This window comes from Triticum dicoccoides, chromosome 6B (genome assembly GCF_002162155.2).
Source record: "Triticum dicoccoides isolate Atlit2015 ecotype Zavitan chromosome 6B, WEW_v2.0, whole genome shotgun sequence".
Classification (NCBI taxonomy): domain Eukaryota; kingdom Viridiplantae; phylum Streptophyta; class Magnoliopsida; order Poales; family Poaceae; genus Triticum; species Triticum dicoccoides.
The window spans coordinates 150,293,286-150,311,870 of record NC_041391.1 but is presented as its reverse complement, the minus strand read 5'-3'; the positions used below and the strand labels follow the sequence as shown (position 1 = coordinate 150,311,870).

General features: G+C 43.8%; 1 non-coding gene across 1 annotated transcript; it reads right to left on the bottom strand.

Moving 5' to 3' along the window:
- Positions 1-13,696: 13,696 nt before the first annotated feature.
- TRNAH-GUG lies at positions 13,697-13,768 on the bottom strand. Its single transcript has one exon. It is a non-coding gene; the product is annotated as a tRNA-His (tRNA).
- Between the last annotated feature and the right edge of the window lie 4,817 nt (positions 13,769-18,585).

The window sequence follows — 18,585 nt, the reverse complement described above, 5'->3', positions numbered from 1 at the left end:
CATAACCCCAAAACGATAGTAGTAAATCAGTAAGAGACATCATAGATCGCACCATATCTAGTAAAGTACGATTACGACGTTCGGACACACCATTTCGTTCTGGTGTTCCAGGTGGCGTGAGTTGCGAAACTATTCCGCATTGTTTCAAGTGTAGACCAAACTCGTAACTCAAATATTCTCCTCCACGATCAGATCGTAGAAACTTTATTTTCTTGTTACGATGATTTTCCACTTCACTCTGAAATTCTTTGAACTTTTCATTAAGTAGATATACCCATATCTGCTTAAGTCATCTGTGAAGGTGAGAAAATAACGATATCCGCCGCGAGCATCCACATTCATTGGACCACAAACATCAGTATGTATGATTTCCAACAAATCAGTTGCTCGCTCCATAGTTCTGGAGAACGGCGTTTTAGTCATCTTGCTCATAAGGCATGGTTCGCAAGTACCAAGTGATTCATAATCAAGTGATTCCAAAAGCCCATCAGTATGGAGTTTCTTCATGCGCTTTACACCGATATAACCCAAACGGCAGTGCCACAAATAAGTTGCACTATCATTATCAACTCTGCATCTTTTGGTTTCAACACTATGAATATGTGTATCACTACTATCGAGATTCAATAAAAATAGACCACTCTTAAAGGGTGCATGACCATAAAAGATATTACTCATATAAATAGAACAACCATTATTCTCTGATTTAAATGAATATCCGTCTCGCATCAAACAAGATCCAGATATAATGTTCATGCTCAACGCTGGCACTAAATAACAATTATTTAGGTCTAAAACTAATCCCGATGGTAGATGTAGAGGTAGCGTGCCGACTGCGATCACATCGACTTTGGAACCATTTCCTACGCGCATCGTCACCTTGTCCTTAGCCAATCTTCGCTTAATCCGTAGTCCCTGTTTCGAGTTGCAAATATTAGCAACAGAACCAGTATCAAATACCCAGGTGCTACTGCGAGCATTAGTAAGGTACACATCAATAACATGTATATCACATATACCTTTGTTCACTTTGCCATCCTTCTTATCCGCCAAATACTTGGGGCAGTTCCGCTTCCAGTGTCCAGTCTGCTTGCAGTAGAAGCACTCAGTTTCAGGCTTAGGTCCAGACTTGGGTTTCTTCTCTTGAGCAGCAACTTGCTTGTCGTTCTTTTTAAAGTTCCCCTTCTTCTTTCCTTTGCCCTTTTTCTTGAAACTGGTGGTCTTGTTAACCATCAACGCTTGATGCTCATTCTTGATTTCTACCTCCGCGGCTTTTAGCATTGTGAAGAGCTCGGGAATAGTCTTGTTCATCCCTTGCATATTATAGTTCATCACAAAGCTCTTGTAGCTTGGTGGCAGTGATTGGAGAATTCTGTCAATGACACTATCATCAGGAAGATTAACTCCCAGTTGAATCAAGTGATTATTATACCCAGATATTTTGAGTATGTGTTCACTGACAGAACTATTCTCCTCCATCTTGCAGCTATAGAACTTATTGGAGACTTCATATCTCTCAATCCGGGCATTTGCTTGAAATATTAACTTCAACTCCTGGAACATCTCATATGCTCCATGACGTTCAAAACGTCGTTGAAGACCCGGTTCTAAGCCGTAAAGCATGGCACACTGAACTATCGAGTAGTCATCAGCTTTGCTCTGCCAGACGTTCTTAACGTCGTCAGTTGCATCAGCAGCAGGCTTGGCACCCAGCGGTGCTTCCAGGATGTAACTTTTCTGTGCAGCAATGAGGATAATCCTCAGGTTACGGACCCAGTCCGTGTAATTGCTACCATCATTTTTCAACTTTGCGTTCTCAAGGAACGCATTAAAATTCAACGGAACAACAGCACGAGCCATCTATCTACAAACAAACATAGACAAGCAAAATACTATCAGCTACTAAGTTCATGATAAATTTAAGTTCAGTTAATCATATTACTTAAGAACTCCGACTTAGAAAGACATCTCTCTAGTCATCTAAGTGATCACGTGATCCAAATCAACTAAACCATGTCCGATCATCACGTGAGATGGAGTAGTTTCAATGGTGAACATCACTATGTTGATCATATCTACTATATGATTCACGCTCGACCTTTCGGTCTCCGTGTTCCGAGGCCATATCTGTATATTCTAGGCTCATCAAGTATGACCTGAGTATTCCGCGTGTGCAACTGTTTTGCACCCATTGTATTTGAACGTAGAGCCTATCACACCCATTCATCACGTGGTGTCTCAGCACGAAGAACTTTCGCAACGTTGCATACTCAGGGAGAACACTTCTTGCTTATTAAGTGAGAGATCATCTTAAAATGCTACCGTCAATCAAAGCAAGATAAGATGCATAAAGGATAAACATCACATGCAATCAATATAAGTGATATGATATGGCCATCATCATCTTGTGCTTGTGATCTCCATCTTCGAAGCACCGTCGTGATCACCATCGTCACCGGCGCGACACCTTGATCTCCATCGTAGCATCATTGTCGTTACGCCATCTATTGCTTCTATGACTATCGCTACCGCTTAGTGATAAAGTAAAGCAATTACAGGGCGTTTGCATTTCATACAATAAAGTGACAACCATATGGCTCCTGCCAGTTGCCGATAACTTCGGTTACAAAACATGATCATCTCATACAATAAAATATAGCATCACGTCTTGACCATATCACATCACAACATGCCCTGCAAAAACAAGTTAGACGTCCTCTACTTTATTGTTGCAAATTTTACGTGGCTGCTACGGGCTTAGCAAGAACCATTCCTACCTACGCATCAAAAACCACAACGATAGTTCGTCAAGTTGGTGCTGTTTTAACCTTCGCAAGGACCGGGCGTAGCCACACTCAATTCAGCTAAAGTGAGAGAGACAGACACCCGCCAGCCACCTTTAAGCACGAGTGCTCGTAACGGTGAAACCAGTCTCGCGTAAGCGTACGCGTAATGTCGGTCCGGGCCGCTTCATCTTACAATACCGCCGAACCAAAGTATGACATGCTGGTAAGCAGTATGACTTGTATCGTCCACAACTCACTTGTGTTCTACTCGTGCATATAACATCAGCGCATAAAACCTAGGCTCGGATGCCACTGTTGGGGAACGTAGTAATTTCAAAAAATTTCCTACGCACACGCAAGATCATGGTGATGGCATAGCAACGAGAGGGGAGAGTGTTCGTCCACGTACCCTCGTAGACTGTAAGCGGAAGCTTTAGCACAACGCGGTTGATGTAGTCGTACGTCTTCATGATCCGACCGATCCAAGCACCGAACGTACGGGGCCTCCGAGTTCAGCTCACGTTCAGCTTGATGACGATCTCCGGCCTCCGATCCAGCAAAGCTCCGGAGATGAGTTCCGTCAGCACGACGGCGTGGTGATGGTGATGATGCTCTACCGGCGCAGGGCTTCGCCTAAACTCCGCGACGATATGACCGAGGTGGAATATGGTGGAAGGGGGCACCGCACACGGCTAAGGAACGATCCGTAGATCAACTTGTGTGTGTATGGGGTGCCCCCCGCCCCCGTATATAAAGGAGCCAGGGGGAGGAAGCGGCCGGCCAAGGAGGGCGCGCCAAGGGGGGAGTCCTACTCCCACCGGGAGTAGGACTCCCTTCTTTCCAAGTAGGAGTTGGAGAAGGAGGGAAAGAGGAGGAAGAGAGGAAGGAAAGGGGGGCGCCGCCCCCCTTCCCTTGTCCTATTCGGACTAGGAAGGGGAGGGGCGCGCGGCCCCCTCCTGGCTCCTTCCCCCTTCTCCCTCGAGGCCCATGTAGGCCCAATAACCCCCCGGGGGGTTCCGGTAACCTCCCGGTACTCCGGTAAAATGCCGATTTCACCCGGAACGATTCCAATGTCCAAATATAGGCTTCCAATATATCGATCTTTATGTCTCGACCATTTCGAGACTCCTCGTCATATCCGTGATCACATCCGGGACTCCGAACAAACTTCGGTACATCAAAACTTATAAACTCATAATAAAACTGTCATCGTAATGTTAAGCGTGCGGACCCTACGGGTTCGAGAACTATGTAGACATGACCTAGAACCATTCTCGGTCAATAACCAATAGCGGGACCTGGATGCCCATATTGGTTCCTACATATTCTATGAAGATCTTTATCGGTCAAACCGCATAACAACATACGTTGTTCCCTTTGTCATCGGTATGCTACTTGCCCGAGATCTGATCGTCGGTATCCAATACCTAGTTCAATCTCGTTACCGGCAAGTCTCTTTACTCGTTCTGTAATGCATCACCTTGTAACCAACCCATTGGTCACATTGCTTGCAAGGCTTTTAGTGATGTGCATTACCGAGAGGGCCCAGAGATACCTCTCTGACAATCGAGTGACAAAACCTATTCTCGAAATACGCCAACTCAACATGTACCTTCGGAGACACCTGTAGTACTCCTTTATAATCACCCAGTTACGTTGTGACGTTTGGTAGTACCCAAAGTGTTCCTCCGGTAAATGGGAGTTGCATAATTCTCATAGTTACAGGAACATGTATAAGTCATGAAGAAAGCAATAGCAGTATACTAAACGATCAAGTGCTAGGCTAACGGAATGGGTCATGTCAATCACATCATTCTTCTAATGATGTGATCCCACTAATCAAATGACAACACATGTCTATGGTTAGGAAACATAACCATCTTTGATTAATGAGCTAGTCAAGTAGAGGCATACTAGTGACTATAGTTTTGTCTATGTATTCACACATGTATCATGTTTCCGGTTAATACAATTCTAGCATGAATAATAAACATTTATCATGATATGAGGAAATAAATAATAACTTTATTATTGCCTCTAGGGCATATTTCCTTCACATATTTGTGGCAAAGCCACCATGCATTATTTTTCATACATGTCACTCTTGATTCATTGCATCATCCCGGTACACCACTGGAGGCATTCATATAGAGTCATATCTTGTTCTAGTTTCGAGTTGTAATTCATATGTTGTAATCAATAGAAGTGTGATGATCATCATTATTAGAGCATTGCCCAAAGAAAAAAAAAGAAAAAAAGAAAAAGAAAAAAAAGAAAGGCCCAAAAGAAGAAAAGAAAAAAAGGAAAAGAAAAGAAAATAAAAATAAATAAAAAGGGCAATGTTACTATCTCTTTTTCCACACTTGTGCTTCAAAGTAGCACCTTGTTTTCATGTAGTGAGTCTCATATATTGTGCTTCAAAGTAGCACCATGTTTTTTCATATAGTGAGTCTCATAAGTTGTCTTTTTCATACTAGTGGGAATTTTTCATTATAGAACTTGGCTTGTATATTCCTACGATGGGCTTCCTCAAATGCCCTAGGTATTCGTGAGCAAGCAAGTTGGATGCACACCCACTAGTTTTCTTTTGTTGAGCATTTATTTATAGCTCTAGTACATCCGTTGCATGGAAATCCCTACTCCTCATGTTGACAGCAATTGATGGGCATCTCCATAGCCCGTTGATTATCCTCGTCAATGTGAGACTTTCTCTTTTTTTGTCTTCTCCACACAATCCCCATCATCATATTCTATTCCACCCATAGTGCTATGTCCATGGCTCACGCTCATGTATTGCGTGAAGGTTGAAAAAGTTTGAGATTATTTAAGTATGAAACAATTGCTTGGCTTGTCATCGGGGGTATAGAAGTTGGGAACATCTTTGTGTGACGAAAATGAAGCATAGCCTAACTATGATTTTGTAGGGATGAACTTTCTTTTGACATGTTATTTTGAGAAGACATGATTACTTTGATTAGTATGCTTGAAGTGTGACTATTTATTTTATCAATATGAACTTTTATTTTGAATCATTTGGATCTGAACATTCATGCCACAATAAAGAAAAATACATTATGAATTATGCTAGGTAGCATTCCACATCAAAATTTCTCTTTTTATCATTTACCTACTCGAGGACGAGCAGGAATTAAGCTTGGTGATGCTTGATACGTCTCGAACGTATCTATAATTTTTGATTGTTCCATGCTATTATATTACCCCTTTTGGATGTTTATGGGCTTTATTTTACACATTTATATCATTTTTGGGACTAACCTACTAACCGGAGGCCCAGCCCATATTGCTGTTTTTTTGCCTATTTCAGTATTTCGAAGAAAAGGAATATCAAACGGAGTCCAAACGGAATGAAACCTTCGGGAGCGTGATTTTTGGAACGAACTTGATCCAGAGGACTTGAAGTGCAAGTCAAGAAGCAGCCGAGGCAGCCACGAGATAGGAGGCCGCATCCCCCCCCCCCCGTAGGGCGCGCCCCCTGTCTCGTGGGCCCCTCGGGCGGCCACCGACGTACTTCTTCCTCCTATATATACCTACGTACCCCAAAAACAGCCAGGAGCACCACTAAACACAATTTCCACCGCCGTAACCTTTTGTATCCGCGAGATCTCATCTTGGAGCCTTCGCCGGCACTCTGCCAGAGGGGGAATCGACCATGGAGGGCTTCTACATCAACATCCTTGCCCCTCCGATGAGTTGTGAGTAGTTTACCACAGACCTACGGGTCCATAGTTATTAGCTAGATGGCTTCTTCTCTCTTTTTGGATCTCAATACAATGTTCTCCCCCTCTCTTGTGGAGATCTATTCGATGTAAACTCTTTTTGCGGTGTGTTTGTCGAGATCCGATGAATTGTGGGTTTATGATCAAATTTATCTATGAATAATATTTGAATCTTCTCTGAATTCTTTTATGTATGATTGAGTTATCTTTGCAAGTCTCTTCGAATTATCAGTTTGGTTTGGCCTACTAGATTGATCTTTCTTGCCATGGGAGAAGTGCTTAGCTTTGGGTTCAATCTTGCGGTGTCCTTACCCAGTGACAGAAAGGGTTGCAAGGCACGTATTGTATTGTTGCCATCGAGAATAACAAGATGGGGTTTATATCATATTGCATGAGTTTATCCCTCTACATCATGTCATCTTGCTTAATGCGTTACTCTGTTCTTATGAACTTAATACTCTAGATGCAGGCAGGAGTCGGTCGATGTGTGGAGTAATAGTAGTAGATGCAGGCAGGAGTCGGTCTACTTGTTATGGACGTGATGCCTATACACATGATCATGCCTAGATAATCTCATAACTATGCGCTTTTCTATCAATTGCTCGACAGTAATTTGTTCACCCACCGTAATACTTATGCTATTTTGAGAGAAGCCTCTAGTGAAACCTATGGCCCCCGGGTCTATCTCTTATCATATTTGCTTTCAATATACTTTTATTTGCATCTTTACTTTTTGCATCTATCTTATAAAATACCAAAAATATATTTATCTTATCTTACTATCTTTATTAGATCTCACTTTCGCAAGTGGCCGTGAAGGGATTGACAACCCCTTTATTGCGTTGGTTGCGAGTTCTCAATTTGTTTGTGTAGGTGCGTGGGACTTTTGAGGAGCCTCCTACTGGATTGATATTTTGGTTCTCAAAAACTGAAGGAAATGCTTACGCTACTATCGTTGCATCACCCTCTCCTCTTCGAGGAAAACCAACGCAAGCTCAAGACGTAGCATATACCCAATGGTTTCCTTAGGGTATCCTATGAAGACGCATTTTTCCGACTTGGGTTCGAGCTTTTTAGGTTGAAGTTTCTTGACATAAGCATCGCATCCCCAAACTTTTAGAAACGACAACTTAAGTTTCTTCCCAAACCATAATTCATACGGTGTCGTCTCAATGGATTTAGACGGTGCCCTATTTAAAGTGAATGTGGTTGTCTCTAAAGCATATCCCCAAAATGATAGCGGCAAATCGGTAAGAGACATCATAGATCGCACCATATCCAATAGAGTGCGATTGCGACATTCGGACACACCATTATGCTGAGGTGTTCCAGGCGACGTGAGTTGTGAAACAATTCCACATTTCCTTAGGTGCGTACCAAATTCGTGACTCAAATATTCTCCCACACGATCTGATTGTAAGAACTTTATTTTTCTGTCATGTTGATTATCTACCTCACTCTGAAAATCCTTGAACTTTTCAAAGGTCTCAGACTTGTGTTTCATTAAGTAGACATACCCATATCTACTTAAGTCATCAGTGAGGGTGAGAACATAATGATGGCCACCGCGAGCCTCAACGCTCATTGGACCGCACACATCAGTATGTATGATTTCCAACAAGTTGGTTGCTCGCTTCATTGTTCCGGAGAACAGAGTATTGATCATCTTGCCCATGAGGCATGGTTCGCATGTGTCAAATGATTCATAATCAAGAGACTCCAAAAGTCCATCTGCATGGAGCTTTTTCATGCATTTGACACCAATGTGACCAAGACGGCAGTGCCACAAGTATGTGGGACTATCATTATCAACCTTACATATTTTGGTATTCACACTATGAATATGTGTAACATCACGTTAGAGATTCAATAAGAATAAACCATTGACCAGCGGGGCATTGACCATAAAACATATCTCTCATATAAATAGAACAACCATTATTCTCGGATTTAAATGAGTAGCCATCTCGCATTAAACGAGATCGAGATACAATGTTCATGCTCAAAGCTGGCACTAAATAACAATTATTGAGGTTTAAAACTAATCTCGTGGGTAAATGTAGAGGTAGTGTGCCGACGGCGATCACATCGATCTTGGAACCATTCCCGACGCGCATCGTCGCCTCGTCCTTCGCCAGTCTCCGCTTATTCCGCAGCTCCTGTTTTGAGTTACAAACATGAGCAACCGCACCGGTATCAAATACACAGGAGCTACTACGAGTACTGGTAAGGTACACATCAATAACATGTATATCACATATACCTCTGGTGTTGCCGGCCTTCTTGTCGGCTAAGTACTTGGGGCAGTTCCGCTTCCAGTGACCGTTTCCCTTGCAATAAAAGCACTCAGTCTCATGTTTGGGTCCATGCTTTGGCTTCTTCCCGGCAACTGTCTTACCGGCCGTGGCAACTCCCTTGCCGTCCTTCTTGAAGTTCTTCTTACCCTTGCCTTTCTTGAAACTAGTGGTTTTCTTGACCATCAATACTTGATGTTCCTTTTTGATTTCCACCTCCGCTGATTTCAGCATTGAAAATACCTCAGGAATGGTTTTCACCATCCCCTGCATATTGAAATTCATCACAAAGCTCTTGTAGCTAGGTGGAAGTGACTGAAGGATTCTGTCAATGACCGCGTCATCCGGGAGATTAACTCCCAGCTGAGACAAGCGGTTGTGCAACCCAGACATTTTGAGTATGTGCTCGCTGACAGAACTATTCTCCTCCATCTTACAACTATAGAACTTGTCAGAGACTTCATATCTCTCGACTCGGGCATGACCTTGGAAAACCATTTTCAGCTCTTGGAACATCTCAGATGCTCTGTGCTGCTCAAAACGCTTTTGGAGCATCGATTATAAGTTGTAAAGCATGCCGCACTGAACCAGGGATTAATCATCACTACGCGACTGCCAGGCGTTCATAACGTCTTAAGTTGCCGGGAAAACAGGTGCTTCACCTGGCGGTGCATCAAGGACATATGCTTTCTTGTTAGCTATGAGGATGATCCGCAAGTTACGGACCCAGTCCATATAGTTGCTACCATCGTCTTTCAACTTGGTTTTCTCTAGGAGCGCGTTGAAGTTGAGGGCAACATTAGCATGGGCCATTTGATCTACAAGACATATTGCAAAGATTTTTAGACTAAGTTCATGATAATTAAGTTCATCTAATCAAATTATTTAATGAACTCCCACTCAGATAGACATCCCTCTTAGTCATCTAAGTGACACATGATCCGAGTCAACTAGGCCGTGTCCGATCGTCACGTGAGACGGACTAGTCATCATCGGTGAACATCTTCATGTTGATCGTATCTACTATACAACTCATGTTCGACCTTTCGGTCTCTTGTGTTCCGAGGCCATGTCTGTACATGCTAGGCTCATCAAGTTAACTAAGTGCTTTGCATGTGTAAATCTGGCTTACACCCACTGTATGCGAACGTTAGAATCTATCACACCCGATCATCACGTGGTGCTTCGAAACAACGAACCTTTGCAACGGTGCACAGTTAGGGGGAACACTTTCTTGAAATTTTATGAGGGATCATATTATTTATGCTACCGTCGTTCTAAGCAAATAAGATTCAAAAACATGATAAACATCACATGCAATCAAATAGTGACATGATATGGCCAATATCATTTTGCTCCTTTTGATCTCCATCTTCGGGGCGCCATGATTATCATCGTCACCGGCATGACACCATGATCTCCATCATCGTGTCTTCATGAAGTTGTCTCGCCAACTGTTACTTCTACTACTATGGCTAACGGTTTAGCAATAAAGTAAAGTAATTACATGGCGTTATTCAGTGACACGCAGGTCATACAATAAATTAAGACAACTCCTATGGCTCCTGCCAGTTGTCATACTCATCGACATGCAAGTCGTGATTCCTATTACAAGAACATGATCAATCTCATACATCACATATATATCATTCATCACATCCTTTTGGCCATATCACATCACACGACATATGCTGCAAAAACAAGTTAGACGTCCTCTAATCGTTGTTGCAAGTTTTTACGTGGTTGTTATAGATTTCTAGCAAGAACGTTTCTTACCTATGCCAAAACCACAATGTGATATTCCAATTGCTATTTACCCTTCATAAGGACCCTTTTCATCGAATCCGATCCGACTAAAGTGGGAGAGACAGACACCCGCTAGCCACCTTATGCAACAAGTGCATATCAGTCGGTGGAACCCGTCTCACGTAAGCGTACGTGTAAGGTCGGTCCGGGCCGCTTCATCCCACGATGCCGCCAAATCAAGATAATACTAGTAATGGCAAGTAATTGAGAAAATCGACACCCACAACAACTTGTGTTCTACTCGTGCATAGAAACTACGCATAGACCTACCTCATGATGCCATTGTTGGGGATCGTTGCAGAAATTAAAAAATTTCTACGCAACACCAAGATCAATCTATGGAGAGACTAGAAACGAGAGAGAGGGGAGTGCATCTTCATACCCTTGAAGATCGTGAAACGGAAGCGTTGCAAGAACGCGATTGGAGGAGTTGTACACGTAGCAATTCAGATCACGGTCGATTCTGATCTTAGCGCCGAACAACGGCGCCTCCGCGTTCAACACACATACAGCCCAGTGACTTCTCCCGCGCCTTGATCCAGCAAGGAGGAGGGAGAGGTTGGGGAAGACAAGTCAGCAGCAGCACGACGGCGTGGTGGTGGTGGAGCAGCGGTTCTCCGGCAGGGCTTCACCAAGCTCAAACGGAGGAGGAGAGGTGTTGGAGAGGGGAAGGGCTACGCCTTGGTTGAGGTGTTGCTGCCCTCCCTCCTCCCCTCTATTTATAGGGTGAAGGGGTAAGGGGGTCGGCCCCTCTAGATGAGATCTAGAGGGGGGCCGGCCAAGGGGAGGGGGCTTGCCCCCCAAGCCAAGGGGGATGCCCCCCTTAGGGTCCCCCCCAACCCTAGGCGCATGGGCCCTAGGGGGGATGGCGCCCAGCCCACTTAGGGGCTGGTTCCCTTCCATATACAGCCCATAGGGCCCTCCGGGGCAGGTGGACCCTCCCGGTGGACCCCCGGAACCCCTTCGGTGGTCCCGGTACAATACCGGGAAACCCCCGAATACTTCCGGTGATCGTATGATGAATTCCTATATATAAATCTTCACCTCCGGACCATTCCGGAACTCCTCGTGACGTCCAGGATCTCATCCGGGACTCCGAACAACATTCGATAACCACATACAAACTTTCCCTATAACCCTAGCGTCATCGAACCTTAAGTGTGTAGACCCTACGGGTTCGGGAATCATGCAGACATGACCGAGACATCTCTCCGGCCAATAACCAACAGCGGGATCTGGATACCCATGTTGGCTCCCACATGTTCCACGATGATCTCATCGGATGAACCACGATGTCAAGGATTCAAGAAATCCCGTATACAATTCCCTTTGTCAATCGATACATTACTTGCTCGAGATTCGATCGTCGGTATCCCAATACCTCGTTCAATCTCGTACCGGCAAGTCACTTTACTCGTTCCGTAATGCATGATCCCGTGACCAACTACTTAGTCACATTGAGCTCATTATGATGATGCATTACCGAGAGGGCCCAGAGATACCTCTCCGTCATACGGAGTGACAAATCCCAGTCTCGATTCGTGCCAATCGAACATACACTTTCGGAGATACCTCTAGTGCACCTTTATAGCCACCCAGTTACGTTGTGACGTTTGGTACACCCAAAGCATTCCTACGGTATCCGGGAGTTGCACAATCTCATGGTCTAAGGAAGTGATACTTGACATTAGAAAAGCTTTAGCAAACGAACTACACGATCTTGTGCTATGCTTAGGATTGGGTCTTGTCCATCACATCATTCTCCTAATGATGTGATCCCGTTATCAATGACATCCAATATTTATAGTCAGGAAACCATGACCATCTGTTGATCAACAAGCTAGTCAACTAGAGGCTCACTAAGGACATGTTGTGGTCTATCTATTCACACATGTATTACGGTTTCTGGTCAATACAATTATAGCATGAACAATAGACAATTATCATGAATAATGAAATATAATAATAACAATTTTATTATTGCTTCTTGGGCATATTTCCAACAAGTTATTGCAGTCCTTGGAGCAAAGCTCTTGAATCTCTGCTGGCTTAACACGGAGCCAAACAACAATACATGGACCAGCTCTCCCCATCTAGCACAACTTATGACTAACTTCATTTTATCCTCGATGAACATGTGATAGTGCATGCTCTTTACCTACACTCAGGAGCCTTTTAGTCTCATTCACCATGGCTGCCAAAGGGGAATGGTCCCTGGCTGGGCCTCGGATCATATCCACCGCAGTGGCGCAGTCCATCTCTAGGATGAACGGGAGAGTACTCCACTCCATTGTAAGATCCATGTCGTCCACGACCACTGCTAATTCAGCTTCAAGGTCACTTGAGTAATTCTGCAGGTAGCGGCAGGAAGCAAAAAATGATGTCGCACCATACATGCGCCTCCATCTCCTACATCTTCAACATAGGCGACATCAACATTGAGCTTAGCCCACCCCTGGGGAGGCTTTTTTTTAAAAGAGCCAAAAGAAAAATGAACTTGTTGCTTGGGTTAGGAAAATAGTTGGGCTAGGTAAAAACGCTGTTGTTTTCCACGGCAACATTTCGCCTCTTTGGATACATATGACATCGACAATGATCAACAGAAAAGAAAATGAACTTGTGATTGCTGGGCTCTTTTCAGAGGGCTTCGCTTAGTCAATTTTGGTCACGAAGAAATGATGTTGTTCGTTTTTGAAGGAATAATGCTGTTTTGTACTGTACGTATAACATCTGTAAACTGGAAAAGAAAAAAAAATTGGTCACGAAGAAAATGAACTTGTGATTGCTGGGCTCTTTTCAGAGGGTTTCGCTTAGTCAATTTTGGTCACGAAGAAATGATGCTGTTTGTTTTTGAAGGAATAATGCTGTTTTGTACTGTACGTATAACATCTGTAAACTGGAAAAGAAAAAAAAATTGGTCACGAAGAAAATGAACTTGTGATTGCTGGGCTCTTTTTAGAGGGCTTCGCTTAGTCAATTTTGGTCACGAAGAAATGATGCTGTTTGTTTTTGAAGGAATAATGCTGTTTTGTACTGTACGTATAACATCTGTAAACTGGAAAAGAAAAAAAATTGTGGCTGCTGGGATTCGAGCCCAGGTCTCCACGGCCACAACGTGGAATTCTCACCACTAAACTACAGCCACTTTGGTTATGTAATTCACACAGAAACTTTTACTATGTCAGTTACAATACAGTGTCCAGGTATCCTTATGTTTTCCACTCAGTTTTGACTTTTGAGGCTACGAAAGGGTGATTAACAGTTCGTTGCCTGGTCACCAGTGACTTCGATCGCGAAAACACTAATCACCACACTTCATCGTGCATGTCCATGCTTTGGCACTGCGAATACGGAAGCCTACCAGACAAGATCGATATGAGGCCGCATAACCCCTAAACAGATGTGCATAAACTTGTATTTTTTCAAAGAGTAAAATGCACTGGTGGTAATTGAACTTATCGGATTCGCTCACTTTGGTCACTGCACTTAAAAATACGGTCAATACGGTCACTATATATGCGTTGTGGTGATTATACGGTCACTGCAAGATCGTGTGGCTCCGTATTCCATCTGGTTGACCGGTCAAATAGTCCACATGGCCCCTTGTCAGGTCGCTTTCTCTCTATGACTACGTGGGTCTTATCTGTCAGTGTGTGAAAGAAAGAAGTAGAAAAAAAAAATGTGCCGATGGGGTCTCGAACCCAGACCCAACGCCAAAAGGCCAGCAAGCTAACTACTTGTGCTGAAGTAAACATTTATATATCGTGCTCACATTCACAACATGACAGTCATTGAGGTTTCTACCGTTTTCGCGTGGCCGACGGACGCTGACACGACCGAACTGGAACCCCAACAGCACGAGCTTTAGCTTAATTACAGTCCACGACAGTACATCGTCTCGAGTTAGCAAGGCCACGACAGTACAGTGCGTGCTCCGGTTGCATGCCGAAGCAAGTGGCGAGTCTTCGCTCTACGACATCATTCCGTTCAAGGGAACGAAGACGACGCATGGGGCCTGCAGGCCAAGTGATTGAATCGATCGACCGAGCTCGTGCGGTCGTGCCGTGGTCATGACTTGATCGTGATAATTTTTATTTTTTTGCGAGGAATTTTGTTTGGAAGTTCTGCAAAAAATTAGGGTGATACATACAGGTGCAAGGAATTTTGTTTGGAAGTTCGGCAAAAAATTAGGATGACACGTACAGGTACAACATCATAACTGTTTATGTTTTCTCCGTAGATCTGGTGGCGACATGGAACACTTAAATGTCCTCCATATTTCTCTTTGAATAAAACTGCTAGTAGTGCTGTCTTCCTAATCATATGTACGAGTACAGAGTACTGCCACATGAAACGGTTATGATTTAAATCCCAATGACTGTCACGTAAATGAAAAAACCCGCACAAAAGGTTGTCTTTCTTATTTAGACACGATCTGGGACAGACAAACTGATTAGCCCGCTGCCCTATTAGCGTGAAGTCTGCGGGTTGAATCCCATCGGCACACAATTTTATTTTTCCCTTTACTTTTTTCTTTCACCCGCCGACAGATAGGACCCACATAGGCAGAGAAAAAGTGAGCTGGGTTGTTTGACTGGTCAACAAATGGAATAAGAAGCCATACAATCTGGCAGTGACCGTATAATTATCACAACACATATATAGTGACCGTATTGACCGTATTTTTAAGTACAGTGACCAAAGTGAGCGTACACGACAAGTTCAATGACCATCGATGTATTTTACTCTTTTCCAAAGATCAGAATGCACCGGTCACCATTAACTTTTGCAGAACACTTTAGTCCATAAACATGCAAGTAGTTAAATCAAACCTCTATTACTATGCTAAAAAAACCTCAAGTATATACATGAATCGCTTTTTCCGCAACCCGCTTCCACTCTTGGCGGCGACTGATCTGTTCCGTCTCCTCGGCAAGCCCGCGGAGGGGCCCCTGTCATCTTTTTTTCGATAAAGGGCGATTTTATTATCTCAAATGTAGCATCAAGCGGATACAAAACATTATGAGTAACACCCGGCCTCTGCATAACTAGAATGCACACAGCCAAACACCAAAGTCTGACACTAGAAAATGTAAGAAAACCGACAAAACGACAACAGTAGAGTCCTATGGACCGACACTTTGCCTATGTCGAACTCGGCGATGGATCGATCCGGAGGTTATGCTGCCACCCATGTTGGGAAAAAAACCTCCATAGCCGTCTGCTCCAACCATGTACACACCGCCTTGAACAGCAGTTGGTGCTCCGCCTGTTGTAGCGTAGACCACGTACGAAGCAAGTGCGTACAACGGAAAATAACCTGCAGAGAAGAAGCATTTTTGTCATTAAAAATCAAATCATTTCTACATAGCCAAAGCGACCATAGTAAGGCATACGCCCCCATCCTTATTAGCGTTTTGAAACTATTTGAAATTCCGTCCAACCAATGACCAAATATATTGGCAATACTCGTTGGCCGATACAAATTTGACGCTATTTGGATGACTGACCATGTAGAACATGCAAACTTGCATTGGAAAAAGAGGTGTTTGATTGTCTCGTCATGAGCACAAAAGCAACACTTCTTACTTCCTAGCCAGTTGCGCCGTGCAAGATTGTCTTTGGTTAGCACAACTCCCCTACGAAGATACCACATAAAGATTTTAACTTTTAATGGAATCTTAGACTTCCAAATTTTCTTGTTATTATTCACTGGCACCTCGGAATGCATAAGCGCACGGTACATCGAGTCTACTGTGTAGGACCCTGATGTTGTGAGTTTCCAGTGAAACACATCCCGGCCTTGTGTCAGATTAATCGAATGCAGACGGGATAAAAGATTATGCCATGACAAAAGTCGGGGGCCAATCAAATCCCGCCTGAACGAAATATTTGGTGGGGATGAACTAAGCACTTGCGCAATAGTATTACTCTTATCGCGAGCAATGGCATATAAGGCTGGGTATTGCTCTCGGAGACTGGCATTGCCTAGCCATATGTCTTCCCAGAAACGAACCTCTGACCCATCCATTATCGCGAAAGACCCAAAGCGAAAAAGATGTTTCTTTGCCGCCATTAGGCCAGCCCAAAAGTGTGAGTCACCAGATTTCCAATAAGTCTGAGACACCGCCTTTTGGCCTAGATACTTGTTGCGCAATATAGTTTGCCAAACACCATCCTCAGTAAGAAGTTTGAACAACCATTTACTAAGTAGGGCCTCATTCTTGACCTGTAGGTCATGAATTCCAAGGCCACCTTGGTCTTTCGGCCTACAAACCATGCTCCATTTGGCCAGCCTATATTTTTTCTTTTCACCATCTCCCTGCCAAAAGAATCTGGATCTAAAATAGTTCAGTCTTTGGAGGACCCCTTTTGGGAGTTGGAAGAAAGAAAACATATAGAGAACCATATTTGTGAGGACAGAGTTAATTAAAACCAACCGTCCTCCAACTGAGAGCAACTTGCCTTTCCAACTGCTCAGTCGTTTCTCTAGACGCTCCTCAACATGCTTCCACTCCGCAATGGTGAGACGCCGATAGTGAACTAGTATTCCTAGATATTTAATTGGGAATTAACCATGTGCACAACCAAACAGGCCAGCGTAATCTGCAGCCGCCTCAACGGCTTCTCCAAAGCAGAAAAGTTCACTTTTATGGAAGTTAATTTTGAGCCCCGACATTTGCTCAAATGCTGAAAGCAATAGTTTCAAGTTTCGAGCCTTGTCCAGGTCATGTTCCATAAAAAGAATTGTGTCATCGGCATATTGCAAAATAGAGAGACCACCATCAATAAGGTGTGGCACTACTCCTGCAATCTGGCCGTCCTGCTTGGCACGCTCAATCAGAATAGCCAACATGTCAACAACAATGTTAAATAACATTAGGGACATGGGGTCACCCTGTCGTAGTCCTTTTTTGTCTGTCCGCCGCTCCAGCTACGAGAGGTGGCAGAGACCCCAAGACTTCGGTCCCAAGGTAGTAGAGTTCGTGATAAAATTAGATTTTGTCTCCGATGGGCAGGGGCGAGACAATGGCGTCGGCGGCGGCGTAGAATAAGGTCGTTCGAGTTCACCATCGTTACAGTGATACTCCCTCCGTCCGGAAATACTTGTCATCAAAATGAATAAAGAGAGATGTATCTAGAATGGAAATATGTCTAGATACATCCTCTTTTATCCATTTTGATGACAACTATTTTCGGACGGAGGGGGTACTTTGTATTCTTAGAGGCGTGTGCAGGATGATGTGTCCACAGATCTAATTCTTTGGGTCTGCATTTTTCTTCTGCATGCTTGTCTTGGTGGCGTAGTCCTGCAGAGCGGGGTAACATGGCTATGCGTCTTGGTCATCCCCGGCTCCAATTCCAACCATTGGAGATTTGTGTTCCCCGAACAACTCTGGCTTGACCCGAGACGTTCTATAGGCCCTCTATGAAGTTTTCTTCTTCAAGGCGGCGATTTGCTACACATATCGTGGTCGTCATCGTCTTCTAGCCTACATCGATGACATCTCGACCATTGTTTTGACAAGCTCATAAGTTTCAACAAGATGAGACAGGGGCCCACATGCGGCAACGAGCTTTGCTACTTGGATGTATTTTCCAAATTTTTTCTGTAAGGGTGATTTTGGAGGATTTGTGCTACTTAATATATGGTCTTTGGTCTTTCAGCAATAGTAATAGTAGTAATAATAATAATAATAATAATAATAATAATAATAATAATAATAATAATAATTCAAAGCACTAAATTTGGGGGGCAGATTATTTTGGACCACGGTCATACAACACAACTTTTACAAACATGGTGTGCTTTGCCCGTCTGTTTCCTTCGGTAATGGCAAGGGAAGGAGGAGGAGGGGCAAGGTGGCGGCTAGGGTTTGCAATCTCAAGCCGCTCCGGGAGCGACGCAGGGCATGGGAGTCTTCATGGTAAAGGGTCTATGGCTTGGACTGTGGTCGCCAT